Raw genomic sequence first — 23,314 nt, 5'->3', positions numbered from 1 at the left:
TAACATCACCTCCTTGCTCATGTTTCTGAAACTTTCATGCACTTCATGTTAACTTGCAACAATGTTTCTGGGATCAGAAGCTTCAATGTTTTAAAACTTTTTTCCTCATTTTTCTCCATGGTTATGACCATCCCTATCTCTGTAATCTCCTCCAGCCACACACCCTCCCAGGTCTCTGCACTCATCTAATTCCAGCCTCTTGAACATTTCTTATTTCAATCGCTCCACCATTGGGTCCGTTCTTTCATTTGCCCGGGTCACAAGCACTGGAATTTCTTCCTTAAACCTATCCATCTCACCTTCCTCCTTAAGATTCTCCTTAAAACCTCCCTCTTTGACCAAGCTTTTGGTCACCTGCCCTCATATCTCCTTATGTGGCTCATTGTCAAATCTTACTTTATCACATTTCCGTGAAATTACTTGAAAAGTTTTACTATGTTCAAGTCACAATATAAATACAAATGATCGTCACTGATTTTGGACATATATCGTTGCCCTGCATCGCTAATAAGACATTGTAACTCAAAGTGTGATGGACAAGTTGTTCCCATTCTGCCATTGAACAGACTGAAGAACATTGCCCCAATAAATAAGGCGATCGTGCATTGGCTACACTGCATATTGCCCCAAATAAAGGTGACGACTCATCGGAAAATATGAGGCCGCGCTCGGTGCAAAGGGAGAACTGCCAACTGGTAAATTATTTTCCGGTGTTTCCAGTTTACATAATATGCTTTGGAAGCCTTTCCGCTCACCCGCCGGATCCATTCACCCCTCCGCCTCGACTTTTCTCCACTTACGGTTTCCGCATCCTACAAGATAGCTTCTCCCCATCGCCATTACCCTCACTGCGCCTGCGCCTGCTCCACTCCCAGCCCCGCCTTTCATTCACTCCGATTGGTTAGAGGACCTTCCGTTCCTTCTCCCATCTCTTCCTATTGGTCCGGCGCTGCTGTCAATCAGCTGTGTATTGTGACGATCTCAAATGCCTGACTCAGACTCAGCCTGATTTGCTGATTATTGGTAGCATTTTCTGTTTGGGAATCAGGGCAAGAGATGTCTGGTCTCTCTCCAGAGTGTGGGGATCCACACACATTTCCCTAGTACACCTTTACTTTACATCAGAAAGCCCCCTCTTCAATCTAAAATATAGCCAGCCTGACTTTCTGATTATTGGCAGCATTTTCTGTTGAAGTGTTCGAGCTCCGGACGTCAATCCCAGACCCTCCTCAGCCTGTTTAGATTGGATTGGATTTGTTTATTGTCACATGCACCAAGGTACAGTGAAAAGTATTTTTCTTGTTTTTAAACGCATTTTAGTCAAAATTGTATCAAAATAGGTTACAGCAAATAATCACCCCGGGAAACATTCTTCCCAGCAATCAACTGTACAGTTTGTACAGATTTTCCTCCTTTTTCACCACCCCTCCCCATCACCCCCCCCCCCCCTCCCCCCCCCCCCCCCCCCCCCCTCCCCCCCCCCCCCCCCCCCCCCCCCGTCCCCGGCGACGAACAGCTCCTCAAACACGGTCACAAACATCCCCCACCTTTTTTCAAACTCTCCTGCTGAACCCCTTAACTCATACTTTATCTTTTCTAACCGCAGGAAGTCGTACAGGTCACCCAACCATGCTGCTACCCCCGGTGGCGATGCCGACCGCCAATCCAGCAAAATTTGTCGCCGTGCAATCAGAAAGGCAAAGGCCATGACATCAGCCTTCCTCCTTTCCATGAGCTCCGGCTTTTCTGAAACCCCAAATATCGCCACCAAAGGGTCCGGGTCCACCTCCTCCTCCACTATCCTGGCTAATACCACGAACACGTCCGCCCAGAATCTTCCCAATTTTTCACAACCCCAAAACATGTGCACATGATTCGCTGGCCCCCGCCCACACCTCACACACTCTGCTACCCCCTGAAAGAACCCACTCATTCTCGCCCGAATCATATGCACCCTGTGCACAACCTTGAACTGTATCAGGCTCATCCTTGCACAAGAGGAGGTCCCATTTACCCTTCGCAGTGCGTCACTCGATACTCCCCAATTGATCTCCGGTCCCAACTCCACTTCCTATTTCTCCTTGAGCTTCACCACCCGCTTGTCTCCCTGCTCCCCCAGTGACTTATATATATCCCCAATTCTTCCCTCCACATCTGGAAGCAGCAGTCGCTCCAGCAGGGTGTACCCCATTGGTGCAAAGTCCCTAACCTGTAGATACCTGAACTCACTACCCCTGGGACAGCTCTACCCTCTCCCTTAGCTCCTCCAGACTGGCGAACCCTTCCTCCAAATACAAATCCCTCGCCTTGACCAGCCCCACTTCCCTCCACCTCACCCCCCCCCCCTTCTCAAACCCATGATTCTCGCACAGCGGCGTTAGCACCGACATCCCTTCCACCCTAAAATGCCTCCTCAGCTGATTCCATATCTTCACCGTGGACTGCACCACTGGGCTCCCTGAATACCTACTCGGAGCCATTGGCAGTGCTGCTGTCACCATAGCCCTCAAATTAGACCCCTTACAAGATTCCTCCTCCATCCTAACCCACGCTACCCCTTCTTCCCACCACCGCCGCACCTTGTCCACATTTGCCGCCCAATAATAATGAAGCAAGTTTGGCAACGCCAACCCCCGCTGCTGCCTCTATCTCTGCAGCAGGGTCCTCCCCACCCTCGGCACCTTCCCCGTCCATACAAAGTCAGAGATGATTGTGTCCACTTTCCGAAAAAAGGCCTTTGGTATAAAGATCGGGAGAGCCTGAAAGATAAACAAGAACCTCAGCAGAATATTCATTTTCACCACTTGGACCCTCCCTGCCAATGTTCAGTGCAGTGTATCCCACCTCTTAAGATCCTCCCTGGCCTCCTCCACCAGCTTCCTTATGTTTGACTTATGGGGCCCCGTCCATTCCCTCGCTATTTGAATCCCCAAGTACCGAAACCTATCCCTCGGTACCGTAAATGGCATCCGCCCTAAATTAGCCCGCTGTGCCAGCTCATTCACCGGGAATACCTCGCTTTTCGCTACATTCAGCTTGTATCCCAAGAACCCTCCAAACCTTCCCAACAGGCCCACAATCCTTCCCTTACTCCCCAACGGATCCAAAACATACAGCAGGAGAACATCGGCATAGAGCGACACCCGACACTCCCTCTGTCCCCTCATTGTCCCCTGCCACTCTGCCGACCCCCTGAGAGCTATCGCCAATGGCTCTATGGCCAGCGCAAACAGCAGCGGCGACAGCAGGCACCCCTGCCTCGTACCCCTGTGTAAGTCAAAGCTTTGTGAGCTCATATCATTCGTCCGCACCCTCGCTCTTGAGCCACATACAGCAACCGCACCCATGCCACAAATCTCAGCCCAAACCCAAACCTTCCCAAAACTTCGAACAAGTACTGCCACTCCACCCGATCAAATACTTTCTCCGCGTCCATGGACACCAGCACCTCCGGTACCAGAGCTCTCGACGGATTCATCACCACATTCAACAGCCGTGTTATATTACTCGCGAGATGCCTGCCCTTCACAAAGCCTGTTTGATCTTCTGCAACCACCCCCGGGACACAATCCTCCATCCTCCCAGCAAACTACTTAGCAAATACTTTCACATCCGTGTTCAATAGTGATATGGGTCAAGACGACCCATATTCCACCGAATCCTTCCCTTTTTTGGGGATTAGTGTGATTACTGCCTGCTTCATCATCTCCGGCAACTCCCTCTTCTCCAGTGCTTCATTAAACGCCCCCAACAGATGTGGTGCCAGGTCTGCTGCAAATTCCTCATAAAATTCTGCCGGGTACCCTTCCGGCCCAGGGGCCTTCCCCGACTTCATACCCCTGATACTATCCAGCACCTCCCTCAGCCCCAGGGGCTCCTCCAATGCCTGTCTCTTTGCTTCCTCCACCTGGGAAAATTCCAGCTCATCCAGAAACCACCCCATGTCCCCCTCCTCTCCTGAGTCTGCCTCATAAAGTCCCTTGTAATACTCTCTAAATGCCTCATTTATCTTCCCTGGCTCTGACAGCACATCCCCAGCCCCAGTACGGATCGTCAATATTTCCTTGGACGTAGCCTTCCTCTGCAGCTGGTGCAGCAGCATGCGGCTCGCCTTCTCCCCATACTCGTATTGCACCCCTCTTGCCCTTAGCAGTTCCCCTACTGCCCTCCCCTTTGTCAGCCTGTCAAATTTCCCCTGCAACCTTTTCCTTCTCGCCAATCCCTCCACGGTGGGCACCCTCGAATATTTCCTGTCCACCTCCACTATCTCGCTCACTGGACGGTCATGTTCCGCCCTCCTTTCCTTATTCGCACAAACCGTAAATGAGATAATTTCTCCCTGGACCACTGCCTTCAGTGCTTCCCAAAAATTGCCCGCCGACACGTCCCCATTCTGATTGCATTCCACATAATCCCTATTTGCCAATCGCACCTTCTCACAAAAACCTCCATCCGCCAACAACCCTGAGTCAAAACTCCACCCCGGCCTCTGCTCTCGTCCCGTACTGAACCGAATATCCAGCCAGTGGGGTGCATGGTCCGAGATAACTATCCCCGCATACTCTGCCCCCTCCACCCCAACCGAAATCTCCCGACTCACTACAAAGTGATCAATCCTTGAATACACCTTATAGACGTGTGAAAAGAAGGAATACTCCCTTCCCACTCGGTTCGGAAAGCGCCATGGATCCACCATACCCATCCTCTCCATAAACCCTCCCAGCTCCCTTGCCATTCGTACCCTACCAATCGACCTGGAGCTCGATCTATCCACCCTCGGCTCCAGGACACAGTTAAAATCTCCTCCCATGATCAACTGGTACGTGGCCAAATCCGGGATTGCTGCCAGCAACCCCCTCATAAAACCCACACCATCCCAATTTGGGGCATACACAATTACCAACACTATTGGTACTCCTTCCAATACCCCACTCACAATCACATATCTCCCACCTGGATCCCTCACCTCCTTCGCACTCACAAATCCCATTTTTTTGCTCATCAAAATCACCACACCCCGTGATTTCTAATCAAATCCCAAGTGAAAAACCTGCCCAACCCACCCCTTCCTTAACCTAACCTGGTCCTTCACACGAAGGTGTGTCTCCTGTAAAAAGACCACCCCCGCTTTCAAGCTCCTGAGGTGCGCAAACACCCGCAACCTTTTAACTGGCCCATTCAGTCCCCGGACGTTCCACGTTACCAACCTTACCGGAGGCTTACGCCTCCAATCCCCTCTACCGTCCGTCATCTTCCCCATTTAACTCCTGCCCCTTTAATTCCACTCTGTACCTTGCCCATCCCAGATGGCTCCTTTCTTCGCCCTTTACCATGTTGTCTCTCACCCCCTGCCGCATCGCAAACTCCCCCCCCCCCCCGCTTTTCCCATTCTTCTCTCCCACTTCCTATTTCCCCCTCCCCCACCACCTCACTTCCGTTCACCAGCATAACCTACTAGCGCGGCTGCCCCTGCCCAAAGGCACATCCTAATGGCCTCCCCTTCCCTCTTCCCCCCCCCACTCCTCACCTCAAAGAAGAAGGCCTCCTGCTGGCCTTACCCTCCCCCACCCAAACAAGGACTTCTCCTGAACTCCAGGCAGCCTTCTCCAAAAGCAAACAAACAGATGTTAAACACAAACAGTCCCATAAAACGGGAGGGGGGGTGGGAACATCCATCCCCACATAAACCTTTCACCCCTATAACTCCTTAAATCTCAACATTGAACATAAACCACAAAAAAGACGAAAATCCCCCAATCCCTACACCCACTTCAAACATGCTCCCAACCATTACAAAGTGCAAGCACCCCGGTTCCCAAGCATTCCCCACCACACGATCACTATGGTCCGAGATCACTCCTTCAATCTCCCGAATCTGTGACCCTTGCACCTCCAAACACATCTCTATCCACTCCAAAGTACTCTTCAGGGGTGCCACAGCTTCTGCAATGGACTTTGCATGATCTTCATGTATTTCCTTCCTCTGTTTATGGAATTCCTCCTTGAAAAAAAATCATCAATTCCTGCATCTTCGACTTTCCAGCTGGCCGTTCCCCCACCTGCATGGAAGAGGCTGTTGCTGCAGCACCAGACTGTTTCAACTTTCCACCAAATTTCTCACTGTTTTCTGCCAGGTCTGGCTATCAGGAGGGGTCTTTGATTATGCTGCCTACTTTCAACCGGCAGCTGGAGGAGTAGAGTCAATGGATGGGAGGCAGGTGATGGGCTGGGCGGTGTTCACGACTCTCTGAAGTTTCTTGCGATCTTGGGCCGATCAGTTGCCATACCAGGCTCTGATGCAGCCAGATCGGATGCTTTCTATGGTGCATCTGTAAAAGTTGGTAACAGTCAGTATCGACATGCAGAATCTCCTTAGTTTCCTGAGGAAGTATAGGCCCCGTAGTGCTTTCTTGGTGGTAGCGTCGATGTGGGTGGACCAGGACACGTTTTTGGTGATGTGCACCCCTAGGAATTTGAAGCTGTTAACCATCTCCACCTCAGCCTCGCTGATGCAGACATGGGTATGTACAGTACTTTGCTTCCTGAAGTGAACATAGAAAAACATAGAAAAATACATCACAGAACAGGCCCTTCGGCCCACGATGTTGTGCCGAACTTTTGTACTAGATTAAGAACAAATTAATCTACACCCCATCATTCTACCGTAATCCATGTACCTATCCAATAGCCGCTTGAAGGTCCCTAATGTTTCTGACTCAACTACTTCCACAGGTAGTGCATTCCATGCCCCTACTACTCTCTGGGTAAAGAACCTACCTCTGACATCCCCCCTATATCTTCCTCCATTCACCTTAAATCTAATGGTTCACCCGGGTTCACTGCCTGTCTACTCTATCTATTCCCCTGATCATCTTATAAACCTCTATCAAGTCACGCCTCATCCTTCTCCGTTCTAATAAGAAAAGGCCTAGCACCCTCGACCTTTCCTCGTAAGACCTACTCTCCATTCCAGGTAACATCCTGGTAAATTTCCTTTGCACCTTTTCCAAAGCTTCCACATCCTTCCTAAAATGAGGCGACCATAACTGCACACAGTACTCCAAATGTAGCCTTACCAAGGTTTTATACAGCTGCATCATTACCTCACGGCTCTTGAATTCAATCCCTCTGCTAATGAACACTAGCACATCATAGGCCTTCTCACAGCTCTATCCACTTGAGTGGCAACTTTCAAAGATCTATGAACATAGACCCCAAAATCTCTCTGCTCCTCCACATTGCCAAGAACCCTACCTTTATCCCTGTATTCTGCATTCGTATTTGTCCTTCCAAAATGGACAAGCTCACACTTTTCAGGGTTAAACTCCATCTGCCACTTCTCTGCCCAGCTCTACATCCTATCTATGTCTCTTTGCAGCCGACAATAGCCCTCCTCACTATCTACAACACCACCAATCTTCGTATCGTCTGCAAATTTACTGACCCACCCTTCAACTCCCTCATCCAAGTCATTGATAAAAATCACAAACAGCAGAGGACACAGAACTGATCCCTGCGGTATGCCATTGGTAACTGGGCTCCAGGTTGAATATTTGCCATCCACCACCACTCTATGACTTCTATCGGTTAGCTAGTTCGTTATCCAACTGGCCACATTTCCCACTATCCCATGCCTCCTTACGTTCTGCATAAGCCTACCTTATCAAATGCAGATGTGATCCCCCCCAGTTGATGTTATGAAAGAGTTTTGTGCAGAGTCTGTTAAAGTAAAAGTAAAATAAAGGTGTTTGTGAAAAGGAGCATAACCGTTGACCATTTCCTCCCCCAATTTCCATCTGGTCTCGTCAAGTAGGGTCCTGGCCTCTTCTATGAATCATCTGTAGATGTCGCCACACTTGTCATCCCCCATCAATGTGTCCGGTCTGGGGGAATGTTTGTGTCTGCTTACAGAGAAAGTCACGCAGCTGCATGTACCTAAGCTCGTTCCCTTTCAGGAGTTGGAGCCTCTCTGTGAGTTTGCCCACGATTGTCACAGTCTGTCATCCTCTACTGTCAGTGTGCATCTGTCCTCGAACCCCCCCCCCCGCCCCCCGTCCCAAATGTGGCGTCAATCCTCATCGGTGTGAAGCTGTGGTTGTTGCAGGTGGGGGCCTCTATGGACATCTCACCAAGTTCCAAGTGGCACCTGAACTGTTCCATGTCTACTACCACTGAGCTCCTGACGTGTGAGTGTGGGGTGGGGGTTGGAAGTGGTGCAGTGGGCAGCGCTCAGAGAGATGTCCACTTGCAGGAGGCCCCCTCCATTCGGACCCAGTCTGCTTCCGGCTCCCTTGGCCACCCATTAACCACTCCCAATTTGCCACACCCAGTGGTAAAATAGAAGTTTTGGTAGGGAGAGTTTTCCTGCGTGCCGCCTTCGCTGTAAACTAGACTACCCTAGGAACTCTTCCACCCCAGGCCGTGATAAACCTGCTGGCATCCTCTGGGATGTCAAAGTAATCTATTTATGTGGAGTCTTTCCTCCGTCTCTTGCAAAGGATATTGTCAGATATGGATCTGCGTGGGCCAGGCATTGGGATGGTCCTTTTGGGCTATGCTGATGATGTGCTCCCGATATTCACAGACCTGGCTGACCTGCCAGGTCTTCTGCATCTTCTTCCAGGATCAACTGGGACAAGTGTTCTGGACTTCCGGTCAGTCAGTGGCAGATGGATTCCCTGCCAGAGGTCCTCAGACCTTTCATATGGAGCAGGATCAATCTCCTCTACCTGGGCATCCTTCTCTGCACTGCTAAGGAATCCTGGATGGTGAACTGGCAGGAGCTGAAGGCCAAAGTCACCGCTCGCCTGAGATGCTGAATGGGGCACAGAACTGCTCCAAGTGCTGTCCTACATTACCCCAATCACCTCCATGTTGTACCAGCTGGTCAATTTGATTTTGTTGGCATTGAGGGAGTGATTGTTGTCGTTGCACCACTCCACTAGGTTCTCTATCTCCCTCCTGTATTCTGACTCGTCGTTATTCGAGATCTGACCCACTATGATCTGTCGTCAGCAAACTTGCAGATGGAGTTGGAACCAAATTTTGCCATGCAGCCGGATATATAGGAGTATAGTAGGGGGATAAGTACGCAGCCTTGCGGGGCCCCGGTATTGAGGACTATTGTGGAGGAGGTGTTGTTGTTTATTCACACTGATTGTGGTCTGTGGGTCAGAAAGTCGAGGATCCAGTTGCCGAGTGAGGATCCAAGTCCTAGGTTCTGGAGCTGTTTGGACTGTTTTCCAGCGGTTGGACTTGGTGCAAGGGTTCTGCGGCTTCTTCCAGTATGTGTTTACTGTCTTATCTGCCTGACTTGGAGGGGCAGAGGGAATGAAGGACGGAAGAAAGGAAGGGGCCGATAAGTCAGGAATCCCTGATCTTCAGTGAGCCGAAAACGAGGGACTGCAGATGCAGCGACTTCCATTTCGAAGTAGAACATGTTGGAAATACTCAGCGGGTGTGCATTGTTTTCTGCTGCCTCCCTTGTTCCCGTGACTCGGACTTTGGACTGGAAGGTGACCTGATGGAGGTGCTGCAGGAGAGGAGTGGTGGAGGCCCGATTCTACTGTCTTGTGATGCCATTGGACTACTGGTGCTTTTTGCGCTGGTGACAATGAACTGCCCCAATTTGGGTGCTGGTGTATTGTTGGTGTTGCTTTGTATTGCTACTTATTTGCCTTTTTAGGGGTCATTTCTCTACAAAATTGGCTGTTCGTTGTTTCCATCTCCTTCCACCATGCCCCTGTGTCAGTGTGATACTTCTTGTGGGCTATGGTACTCTGAGCTCCTTTCCACTGCTGTGGAATGTTTCTAATGTGGTTGTTTTCTTCCATATATTTCTTAGTTTTTGTTCTATTTTGCCTCATTTTATTGTACAAAAGGACTGTCGTTGGGTGGGGCGGAATGTTTTCACTCTGTCGCCATGCCCCCTGTCGGTGTGACCTTGTCGGGAGGTATGGTATGGGTGTGCACTGGCTTGGTTTCTGGTGGTTTCATTTTATTGTTGTTCTGTAATTTGCTTTGTCATTTGGTATGATGGAACTGTTAGTAAACTGAAATATACTCGCCCTGACTTGACTATTTGCAGCATTTTCTGTTTGGAAATTAAAGCTAGAGATGGATGGTCAGTTCCCCCCTGTCTGAGGTGGGGGGAGGGATTCACACTCATTTCCCTCATGCTTATTATCACCTTTACACGAGGGAGTCCTCACTTCAATCTTGCCTGTAAACTTTGTGTTCCAAATTCTTACTGAGGAGGAATTAACAGGAAGTTTAGTTTCATGTTGAACAATGGGACGGTTATTGTCTCATTCTTTGAAAGCTCCTTCTTCACCTTTAAGCAGGGATCGATAAGCCAGAGAAAACTGATCCACTATGACCCAAAAGCAAGATGCTGCAAATCCCACCTCAAAACAGGCCGGAGGCTGTAACTTCCTCTGTGGCATGATGACCAGAAGTGTGGCCGTACAGGCAAGCACGCACTAAGAGCGTGGCATTTAACTCCTGGCCATTATTTATTTGACAGCTTGAAGCTTTCGCTGTGCAGATTAGCTGAATGAAAAATCCAGCAGCAACACTAACTTGAGCTACTTACCTGGATTTTAGATGAGTTGTTACACCGTTATATTTACACTGAAAATTTTCAGTCTAGCAGAGGCAGGAGACATCAGGAAACATTTGTTTGGCAGGTTAATGTTTTATATTATTAGTGTCTAGCATTTATAAATATGTTTAAAATGCAAATAAAATGAAAGGAAGATGTAGTGATCTCTGTATGTGCCTGTACATAAGGGGTAATGTGTAATCAGTAGCACCACATGATCACTAGAGGGCCAGACCAACAGGGGTATAAAAGCAACCACATTGTGTCTCTCCCTCTCTCTTGGGTGCACTGTGACCAGGGCAGTATCAGATTAGTTCAGATGGCTAGTGGAGTTACATATAGTTACTGTAGTTAGATCTTGTTAACCTTATCACTAGTATCAAAGTTAATGTAAAGAACTCATGCAATTATAGTTACTCAATAAACCTTTTGTTACGACTGGATGAGTGCGAGTCTTCTTTGAGATTCAGAAGACCTCATCATTAACCAAGGATTGAGTAGCACATGTTACCTACCACAAAGGTAACAAAACATGGTACCAGGCGTGTTGGCTTTGACAAAACTAGTTAGATTAGTTTAGACAAAAAAGAGAAGAAAATTCAGACTGGATATTCGACTGTGGAAGACTTTGCAGCAGATGGATCCTGGACAACTAAACGATTCGATGTACCACGTTCAAGTATCAATGCAGCTGAAAACTGACAGTAACTTCAGTAATAACTGGAAAATGTTTGTACAGAAGTTCCAAGTATATATGGCAGTTAATAATTTAAACACGGTCTCTGAAGAATGGAAAACAGCAATACTACTCAGAAGAGCAGGACATGAAGCTCCTTTAATTTCTTGGAAGGTGAAGACAAAACTAAATTCCGGCCAGTATGCACATGCGCACTACCCTAAAAGACGCAAACCGGTGAAACTGTTCTGGGCATGCGCAAGAAGCCGCGCATGCGCAGTTTCAAAATGAAATGAAATGAAATGAAATTAAATTAAATGAAAATCGCTTATTGTCACAAGTAGGCTTCAAATTAAGTTACTGTGAAAAGCCCCTAGTCGCCACATTCCGGCGCCTGTTCGGGGAGGCTGGTACGGGAATTGAACCGTGCTGCTGGCCTGCCTTGGTCTGCTTTCAAAGCGAGCGATTTAGCCATGTGCTCAAGTCAGCACCGTACAGGAAACACGGATTGCGCATGCGCAATCAAACCCTACGCGTGACGTCACGAGTGGCATGACGTCGGAGGACCCAGACCACACCCGCTTAAAAAGGAAATGCACGAAAATTTAAAAAAAGAAATTTAAAGCTGCAAAACCCAATTTTCTTACCTCAAAAGACAGAACAATGCCTGAATTTACACCAGCAGTTGAAAATAACTTCCACAACACCCTGGCACAAGCAGTCTGCACCACCCAAAGTGAAGAGTACAATGACAACTCCGAAACAAAAATAAATGATTTGTCTATTGAACAATACACACAATACTACTCAGACATGGCTGAGTTATTCGGATCTGCTGATCACAGCATCAGCAACACGGTTGCACAGCTCAACACGACTCTACTCATGGTAGATGAATCCAATACCATGATGCCATGGCAGATTGTCGATGCATTGGATGACAGCAACCTGTCAAATACCCAAGAAGGAGACGACGCCAAAGAGAGCACAGAATGACTCCGTCGAGCGAGCACAGATCGACTCCACAGTGAGAACACTGCACGACTCCACAGAGAGAGCGACGCAAGCCTCCACAGACAACTCGTTGACAGACTCCAAAATGGAAGCAAGCAAACACTCCATAGCGAACGCCATGCATGAACAAGACTATGAAGGTCTATCCACCTTACCTGAGCAATCAGTAGCAGACTATGAAAGTCTACCAAGCTCACGTGAACAACAAAAAGACTATGAAAGTCTACCCAGCTTATTTAACCAACAAGAAGACACTGAATGTCTACCCCCTGTATGTGAGAATCGTGACAATGTCATCACAATCGACATACAGGATGTGCAGGATCACAGCGAGACTGACAGATCTCAGCTCGTCTGTCCAGAAGCACTCAACAATCAGAGGAGGGCTACTCATGAGTCCAGAGAGACCATGTCAAATGAAATCGTGAAGGTTTGACTCCAGAAGAGGAGCACCAAGTGTCCAGAGAGACCACGTCAATAGAAATCTTGAAGATTTTGATTCCAGAAGAGGAGCACCATGACCCACAACAAAATGAAATCGTGACGATATTGACTCCAGACGAGGAGCACCAAGAAACCATAGGTGATTCAAATGAACCAGAAATAACTCCAGGAGAGGAGCACAAAGAAATCAATGATGATTCAAGTGAACCAGAAATGACTCGAGAAGAAGAGTGCCAAGGAAGCAAAGAAGAGGAATCAAATCCACCACAAATGACTGATGTCACCAACATCAATGCAACATCAGATCATTCTCACAATTCTCAAGAAGAAACACTCAATGTAACAGATACCACAACGGACACTGACAGCAGTTACTGTGACATTGACTCAAATCATCCACACGGAACACTCATTGAGTGCAAGAAGAACAACAAACACCGCAAGACGCACAGCAGAAACAAGAACAACAACAAAAACAACATGTAGTGCAACAAGAACAACAAAGGCAAGAAGCAAAACAGAAACAACAAGCACAACAAAAAAAACGACAAGAACAGCAACGAAAACAACAAAGAGAGAAACAACAAGCACGACAAAAACAACAACAAGAACGACAACAAAAACAACAAAGTCAGAAATGACAGAAACAACAACAATGAAACAACGACCTGGACAACATGATACAACTCTGCACATGAAGGACAATGCCACAGAACACTGCAAAACCATGACAAGACTACAAACATGCCATGGCATGTCATTAAATCTCACAAATTCACATCTGCTCCAGAACAGGCAAGCACACCAGCTTTCAAGGCAGATGACACACTAGATCAATACCACAAGCACAGGAAAAAGTCCAGGTCAGACAACAAAGATGACATACAGAATCAATACCGCAAGCACAGGAAAAAGTCCAGGCCAGACAACGGTGTAACACAGAATCGCTACCACAAGCATAGAGGAAAGAAAATCAAGTCTAAATCAGACAACAAAGTGATTCGACCATTCGAACACCTCATGATCACTTGTTCGTCACTCAAACATATGACCATTGACGATGCTCACAAAGAAATGACGACATCAACATCACCACTTCGACAACAGAAGAAGAAAACAACTCAACCGAAGAAATTCATAAAGTTTGGATTCACAATTTTTTTTATTAAGATTGGACTCATAAATATTAATTGGCTTTAGAACATAGAACATAGAACAGTACAGCACAGAACAGGCCCTTCGGCCCTCAATGTTGTGCCGAGCCATGATCACCCTACTCAAACCCACGTATCCACCCTATACCCGTAACCCAACAACCCCCCCTTAACCTTACTTTTATTAGGACACTACGGGCAATTTAGCATGGCCAATCCACCTAACCCGCACATCTTTGGACTGTGGGAGGAAACCGGAGCACCCGGAGGAAACCCACGCACACAGGGGGAGGACGTGCAGACTCCACACAGACAGTGACCCAGCCGGGAATCGAACCTGGGACCCTGGAGCTGTGAAGCATTTATGCTAACCACCATGCTACCCTGCTGCCCCTGATATAATCATCAATATCATCAGAACTTGTACATAACATAGAACATAGAACATTACAGCACAGTACAGGCCCTTCAGCCCTCGATGTTATGCCGACCTGTGAAACCCCTCTAAAGCCCATCTACACTATCCCCTTATCGTCCATATGTCTATCCACAGACCATTTGAATGCCCTTAGTCTTGGCGAGTCCACTACTGTTGCAGGCATGGATTTCCATGCCCCTACTACTCTGAGTAAAGAACCTACCTCTGACATCTGTCCTATACCTATCTCCCCTCAATTTAAAGCTATGTCCCCTCATGCTAGACATCACCATCCAAGGAAAAAGGCTCTCACTGTCCACCCTATCTAATCCTCTGATCATCTTGTATGCCTCAATTAAGTCACCCCTTAACCTTCTTCTCTCTAACGAAAACAGCCTCAAGCCCCTCAGCCTTTCCTCATAAGATCTTCCCTCCATACCAGGCAACATCCTGGTAAATCTCCTCTGTACCCTTTCCAATGCTTCCACATCCTTTCTATAATGCGGCGACCAGAACTGCATGCAATACTCCAAATGCGGCCGCACCAGAGTTTTATACAACTGCAACATGACCTCATGGCTCCGAAACTTAATCCCTCTACCAATAAAAGCTAACACACCAAACGCCTTCTTAACAATCCTCTCAACCTGGGTGGCAACTTTCAGGGATCTATGTACATAGACACCGAGATCTCTCTGCTCATCCACACTACCAAGAATCTTACCATTAGCCCAGTACTCTGTCTTCCTGTTATTCCTTCCAAAATGAATCACTTCACACTTTTCTGCATTAAACTCCATTTGCCACCTGTCAGCCCAGCTCTGCAGCTTATCTATGTCGCTCTGTAACTTGTAACATCCTTTCGCACTGTCCACAACTCCACCAACTTTAGTGTCATCTGCAACTTTACTCACCCATCCTTCTATGCCCTCCTCCAGGTCATTTATAAAAATGACAAACAGCAGTGGCCCCAAAACAGATCCTTGTGGTACACCACTAGTAACTGGACTCCAGTCTGAACATTTCCCATCAACCACCACGCTTTGTCTTCTTCCAGCTAGCCAATTTCTGATCCAAACTGCTAAATCACCCTGAATCCATATTTTCTGCAATAGCCTACCGTGGGGAACCTTATCAAACGCTTTACTGAAATCCATATACACCACATCAACTGCTTTACCCTTATCCACCTGTTTGGTCACCTTCTCAAAGAACTGAATAAGGTTTGTGAGGCACGACCTACCCTTCACAAAACCCGGTTGACTATCTCTAATCAAATTATTCCTTTCCAGATGATTATACATTCTATCTCTTATAAACCTTTCCAATACTTTGGCCACAACAGAAGTAAGGCTCACTGGTCTATAGTTACCGGGGTTGTCTCTATTCCCCTTCTTGAACAAGTGGACAACATTTGCTATCCTCCAGTCTTCTGGCACTATTCCTGTAGACAAAGATGACTTAAAGACCAAAGCCAAAGGCTCAGCAATCGCCTCCCTAGCTTCCCAGAGAATCCTAGGATAAATCCCATCCGGCCCAGGGGACTTAACTATTTTCACACTTTCCAGAATCGCTAACACCTCCTCCTTGTGAACCTCAAGTCCTTCTAGTCCAGTAGCCTGTATCTCAGTATTCTCCTCGACAACATTTTTCCTGTGTGAATACTGACGAAAAATATTCATTTAGCACCTCTCCTATCTCCTCGGACTCCATGCACAACTTCCCACTACTGTCCTTGACTGGCCCTCCTCTTACCCTAGTCATTCTTTTATTCCTGATATATCTATAGAAAGCTTTAGGGTTATCCTTGATCCTACCTGCCAAAGACTTCTCATGTCCACTCCTGGCTCTTCTTAGCTCTCTCTTTAGATCCTTCCTAGCTAACTTGTAACTCTCGAGTGCCCTAACTGAACCATCATGTCTCATCTTTACATAAGCCTCCTTCTTCCTCTTGACAAGTGTTTCAACTGCTTTAGTAAACCACGGTTCCCTCGCTCGACCACTTTCTGCCTATCTAACAGGTACATACTTATCAAGGACACGCAGTAGCTGTTCTTTGAACATGCTCCACATTTCCATTGTACCCATCCCCTGCAGTTTTCCTCTCCATCCGATGCATCCTAAGTCTTGCCTCATTGCATCAGAATTGCCTTTCCCCCAGATATGACTCTTGCCCTGCGGTATATACCTATCCCTTTCCATCACTAAAGTAAATGTAATCGAATTGTCATCACTATCACCAAAGTGCTCACCTACCTCCAAATCTAACGCCTGTCCTGGTTCATTACCCAGTACCAAATCCAATACGGCTTCGCCTCTCATTGGCCTATCTACATACTGTGTCAGGAAACTCACCTGCACACATTGGACAAAAACGGACCCATCTAAAGTACTCAAACTATAGTGTTTCCAGTCAATATTTGGAAAGTTAAAGTCCCCCATAATAACTACCCTGTTACTTTCGCTCCTATCCAGAATCATCTTTGCAATCCTTTCCTTGACATCTCTGGAACTTTTTGGAGGCCTATAGAAAACCCCTAACAGGGTGACCCCTCCTTTCCTGTTTCTAACCTCGGCCCATACTACCTCAGTAGACGGGTCCTCATCAAACGTCCTTTCGGCCACCGTAATACTGTCCTTGACTAACAATGCCACCCCTCCCCCTCTTTTACCACCTTCCCTGAGCTTACTGAAATATCTAAACCCTGGCACCTGCAACAACCATTCCTGTCCCTGCTCTATCCATTGCTCCGAAATGGCCACAACATCGAAGTCCCAGGTACCAATCCATGCCGCAAGTTCACTCGCCTTATTCCGGATGCTCCTGGCATTGAAGTAGACGCACTTTAAACCACCTCCCTGCCGGTACACTCCAACAACTTTGAAACCAGACTCATGACTTCACTACTCTCAACCTCCTGTATACTGGAGCTACAATTCAGGTTCCCAATCCCCTGCTGAACTAGTTTAAACCCTCCCGAAGAGTATTAGCAAATCCCCCCCCCCCCCCCCCAGGATATTAGTACCCCTCTGGTCCAGGCGTAGACCATCCCGTTTGTAGAGGTCCCACCTACCCCAGAAGGAGCTCCAATTATCCAGGAATCTGAAACCCTCCCTACTGCACCATCCCTGTAGCCACGTGTTCAACTGCTCTCTCTCCCTATTCCTCGTCTCACTAGCACGTGGCACGGGTAACAACCCAGAGATAATAACTCTGTTTGTCCTAGATCTAAGTTTCCACCCTAGCTCCCTGAATTCCTGCCTTACATCCCTATCCCTTTTCCTACCTATGTGACTGGTACCTACGTGGACCACGACTTGGGGCTGATCCCCCTCCCCCTTAAGGGACATCATTTGTCTACCTGTTTCAAGCAAACAAGAAGAAAAACCTAAGAGACTAAATGTATTAACATTTGATTGCTTAACTCATTGATTTTACGTAATTCTGTTGCAAACTGCATGCTTTATGTTTGTTCAATTTTCTTTACCACATACAGCAAATATGTAACACAAGAAGAAAAGGGGGATGTAGTGATCTCTGTTTGTGCATGTACATAAGGAGTTAATGTGTAATAAGGAGCATCACATGGTCACTAGAGGGCCGGACCAACAGGGGTATAAAAAGCAACCACAGTGTGTCTCTCCCTCTCTCTTGCGTGCACTATGACCAGGACAGTATCAGATTAGTTCAGATGGCTAGTGGAGTTGCGTATAGTTACTGTGGTAAGATCTTGTTAACCTTATCACAAGTATCAAAGTAAAGAACTCATGCAATTATTGTTCTAGTTACTCAATAAACCTTTGTTACTACTGTGAATTACTGTGAATTTCCTTTGGTGTTTGTAGTTTTTGACATGTATTTTACAAAACCAAGTTTCACATCAATGAAGTTAACTCGGCAGCAGTCAAAACTGCTTGCAGGAAGTTACTTTGAAACTAATGTGTTGAAATTGACACCGCATAGCTCCACCAGGGCCCTAGTGCCCAATGATCACAAGAAATTCAGAAGCAGGGGAAAAAAATGATGTTTGGAATGTTAAATACATGGTAGAAAGAGCTTTAGGGAATAAAGATAGTGGACCAGAATTAGATTAGGAGAATTACTTGCAGTATCAGGAAATGAGAATCTGATGGCAGGAAAGATTTAATGAAAATAGATGCAGGAAAAATTAAGATATTAAAACCAATCGCTAATACAGAAGAAGTTTGGGTGAAGCTACCAACTAAAACCACAGGCAAAGTAATCAGTGATGCTGTAAAAGGTAAAGACACAATTGTTCAGAATTTGGGTAAACATACAGTTGAATTAGAGAAGCATGGTGTCTGGAGCAAAATAAATTGTATCACAATTTAAACACATGACCCAACTGGTGGGAAGACTGAATTAAAACCCGTTGGCAGCATTGATAGGACAGATGATAAAGTTAAAACGTCATGTTCGGAACTTACCTTCATAATGATCCGGTCATAATGAAAAATAAAGAAATTGAAGTAAAAGCAGTAGCAATACCCAAAATTTATCAGGGTAAAGTTTCGACCAGATTGGATGACTGAGCGAGCAAAAGAGGAGGAGTTTGAGATTCTTTGAATCTCACTCAGGGGTGCATGACAGAAGGAGGAGGCTTAACAGGCCTTAATTGTATGATGTACATAATGGTAAGGACAACAAACCATTCACACAAAAAAAGGAAAGAAATGATGGCAAAGGAAATCCAGAAGTGCTGGAGAGGGCACTTCTGGAGTATCCAAACACAAATAGAAAGTACACCTGTTCATTTGATTTTTCAGATGGAAAAAATAATAGACATACTTGTTCGGATGAAGCAAAGAGAACTACACTCCAGAGAAAAATATTTTAGACAGTATTGGGGGGAAACCCTTTTTGTTGACGGGTCACGCAACTACATGGAGGAGTTACCCCAAACAGGCTGGGCAGTGGTTAATGACAAGTTAAAAACGATAAAGTCAGGAAGGATCGATGGACGATTGTCAGCACAGGTAGCAGAACTGGTGGCACTCACACAAGCCCTAAAATTATCTGAAGGAAAGGCTGTGAACATTTACACTGACAGCCCGTATGCATTTGGGGTAGTACATGACTATATGACAGCATGGGGACGGCGAGGATTCATAACTACAGATGGAACCCCAATCAAACACAGAGGATAGAAGCCCTATTGAAGGCTAGTAAGCTCCCTAAACAAGTTGCAGTAATCAAGATCAAGGCCCACCAACGGGAACCAGGAAAGGAGGACCCTGAGTGGACAAAATCAAGTGGACAATCAAGCCGCAGATAGAGCAGCAGAATTAGCATTAGAACAAGAGGTAGTTGATGAACTCCCAGTAGCTGCAGCAGACCCAATAGAAAACAAAATAGATATCCAAAAGCTGCACGCGGACATCTCAGAGAGAGAGAGTGAGAGATGGACAGCGTACGGAGTCCATAGAGGAAATGATGGTGTGTGGAGATATAATGATAAAGTGGTAGTGCCAGAATGTATACAAAATATGGTCCTGAAATTACATCATGAACTCTCGCATGTAGGAAGGGAAGCCATGACAGCTAGTATGAGAAAGGAATGGTGGCGGAAAGGTATGGGGAGAGACATAGTATTGCCACCAATGTGTGACCTGTGCACAATATAATCCTGGTCGACCCATAAAAATAAAAATGGGACACCAGCCCCGGCCCAAAGGGCCATGGGAACATCTGCAGATAGACTTCACAGGACCCCTACCACCATCCCATGGGAAGATGTACTGTTTGGTGATTATTGATCAATTTACCCGGTGGGTGGAAGCGTTCCCTACTCGGAATTGCACTGCCACCACGATGGCCAGATATTGGTAAAAGAGGTCATCCCGAGATGGGGAGTACCGCTACAAATTGATACCGCCCAGGGAATGCACTTTACTGGGAAAAGTAATAAAAACAGTGTGCCAACTCAGATATAAAACAAAAATTCTACATCCCCTACTATCCACAAAGCTCTGGAATGGTAGAACGAATGAAGCAAACTCTTAAAAATGCTTTGGCAAAAGCTATTCAGGCATTGGGATTAACAACATGGACTGAGGTATTACCCGTAATCCTGATGAAATTAAGGGCCACAACAAACCGTACAACTGGTTTGACCCCATGTAAATTAATGACTGGGAGGGCGATGCAACTACCAGAGAACAGTATCACTGGTGGGGCCAATGTAGGTCCGCTGAAAGATAGAATCAGACGTAATGTACTGGAGCTGAGCGCCCAATTTAAAGAGATGCGTAAATCAGTAAAGGACAGTCAGGAACAACAAGACACACAGAGAGAACTTGAGACACTTCCTGACATCCCTGTTGCAGGGAGTCAAGTAATGGTGAAAACGTTACCTGCAAAACCCAGTTTCGCCCCTAAATGGAACACGCCGTACCAAGTTATAATTAGTGGCGATACTTGTGCATGTATAGACATTAGAGGGAAAGGGGTCTGGAAACATTGGACTCAACTCGAGACGCACCCAGGCAACAATTGAAACCAATATTTGAATATATGTGATGTGCTTGACTTACAGACCCTCTCCTCTCTGACCTCCAAGCAAGCTGAACGGGAACGCGGGCAGTAGCGCGCGGCCGTTATAAGCTTTGGGACATTGTTAATTTAAAGTGATAAGGTTGGATCTGATAAAATTGATACTGTGTTTGGGACTGCTGGGACAACAGTCTCCATAAAAGCAAATGAGAATTGCATGTGAATACGTACCTTTATATGTCCTATGGTATGCAAGTGATGCCGATGAGTCCTGATGTTGGGTTTGTGCTCATATACCGATAAATGCAGGAGGAAGGCCCCTATGTCCCATCCCTTTTAATACTTCTGGCACAGCAGAATGGTGGCTAAGGAATGGCGATCAATCACACCTCAATGGGTAATCTCTCGCCACAACAGGAATACTATAGAAAAATGGGAATCGGCTGGGTATATGAATCAGTTCGAGGATTGGTATCAACCCGAGTATAATGGCCACCATGACCCCCCTCATTTTGTCCTGACTAATACATCAGGGATGGGTCGCCCAAAGGGAGAAATCTGCTTCCTAAAAAATGGGACATGAGAAGCCGTCAAGGTAGGAGTGCATGTGAACTATCTTAATATCACCCCCTCATCCAGCAAAAGCACGTCCCTTCGAACTATTATGAACCTGAGAACTCCCAATAAAACTGAAGGAGGCAACGTAATTTTTACAACCTCCTGGATGGGTGATCAGGTGACTAAACTAACCTCATACAATGGCATACTTTATATGTGGTCATAAGGCGTACCCCTGGCTATCTAAGGATTGGATGGGATCATGCTACTTAGGATATGTAGTCTCATATATCCACCACCTTAAGGACTTGAGGGACCACCATCAGGTGGGAACTAGGCACAAGAGAGCGATAACGGAGACTCAACTTTTCTTCGGATTCTTGATTTCCCCCTATTGGAGTGGCATTAGCCATCAAGGAAATCCGTAAAGTAGCAATGATTTTAGAAGAGGGAGCCAATTATACCACAGAGGCATTGTTCGAAATGAGCAACGAGATGGTTGCCATAAGAATGGTGGCCCTACAAAATAGGGCCTTAGATTACCTCTTGGCAAGCTAAGGAGGGACGTGTGCTGTGATTGGCTCCAAATGTTGTACTTGCAGCCCCAATAGTTCAGAGAATATCACTATCCTCACTGACCATATTCGGAAAGAAATTAAGAAACTGCATGAAACCTCGAGTGGGGGATGGTTCCATTGGCTATTTGGAGGATCATGGGGTCCTACCTGATGCATGGATTGATAATACTTGTCATTATTATAATTGTATTCTGTATAATCATTGGATGCCATAATCTATGTTATAATATGGCTATGGTTCGGATGATGCCAGCAAACCTGGCCCATCACCAAGCTGACATCCCGTTACTGGATACCATCAAACCAGAAGGAACCCAGAGAGCCAGTGGGTGTAAAATGTGACAAAGTGTTTTTATAAAGAAGGTGTAATGAATTGATTTGGAACAAGGCGGCAACAGGATTTTTTGTTGGTCTAAAGAGTTGTTGGTACAACTCTTGACCAAAAGGAGGGACTGTTAAGGGAAATCTACATTAGAGGTTGTTCAATTATTCATTAAGAATCTATTTTATTATGTTTAATTATTAGCTGTTTGCCTGCAATAGTGTGGACTACTGAGTCATTCTATACTAGCTTACTCACCACGGCAATCTAAGTTTGCAATGACCTGATAAGTACGGTTACTGACGAGTCATTCTCTAACTGACCTAATGACATCTGCAATGTTCCGATTAATTGCTGAGTCATTCTGTAACTGACAAACTGACTATTACCTATTGAGACACCTGTTATCCTTGTAATTGTGGACAAGGAGTTGCGAGCATGAGATAACGGATGGTTTCAGAGGAATGTGATTGGAAGCTAATTGTTACTAGGGGGGCCTAATTGGTTGTGTATGTAACTCCCCCCAAGCTAATTAGGAACTAACCAAGTGTGTACATGTATAAAAGAGGCTAACCGCCGTTGTACAATTGAGAAGGTGTCCGCGAACACTGCGGAGTGCCTGGCTTTCTCCCAAAAGCTTTTGCCAATAAATTGACTTGACTCAACTCTTTGGTGTGAATAAGTTATTTACCACTTCACTACCATCTCCTTGATTTTAAAACGGGACAAGAAACCAGAGTCGTGTGGGTCTGAAAGACCGAACTCCCTTCTTAACGTGGATGCTAAACTGCTGCCAAAGCTTTTGGCCACTAGGATTGAGGATTGTGTGCCGAGTGTTATTAGGGAGGACCAATCAGGGTTCGTTAAAGGTAGGCAACTGGTGGCGAATATAAGATTGCTCAATGTGATCATGATGCCCCCAGAGGGAAAGGAGGTGGAGCTAGTGGTAGCAATGGACGCGGAGAAGACATTTGACCGGGTAGAGTGGGACTACTTATGGGAGGTGCTGGGACGGTTTGAATTTGGGGTGGAT

The 23,314-nt window shown here is 46.4% G+C and overlaps 1 protein-coding gene and 1 long non-coding RNA gene across 2 annotated transcripts in view; one reads left to right on the top strand and one right to left on the bottom strand.

Moving 5' to 3' along the window:
- LOC119951497 (zinc finger protein 721-like) overlaps positions 1-23,314 on the bottom strand; it is a 76,502-nt gene that overhangs the window by 33,852 nt on the left and 19,336 nt on the right. The gene's annotated exons all lie outside the window — the stretch shown is intronic.
- LOC119952023 lies at positions 964-22,946 on the top strand. The gene is made up of 2 exons (XR_005457742.1): positions 964-1,278; positions 20,867-22,946. It is a non-coding gene; the product is annotated as an uncharacterized LOC119952023 (long non-coding RNA).

This window comes from Scyliorhinus canicula, chromosome 17, assembly GCF_902713615.1.
Source record: "Scyliorhinus canicula chromosome 17, sScyCan1.1, whole genome shotgun sequence".
NCBI classification, from domain to species: Eukaryota; Metazoa; Chordata; class Chondrichthyes; order Carcharhiniformes; family Scyliorhinidae; genus Scyliorhinus; species Scyliorhinus canicula.
This window is presented reverse-complemented; position numbering and strand designations above follow the sequence as displayed.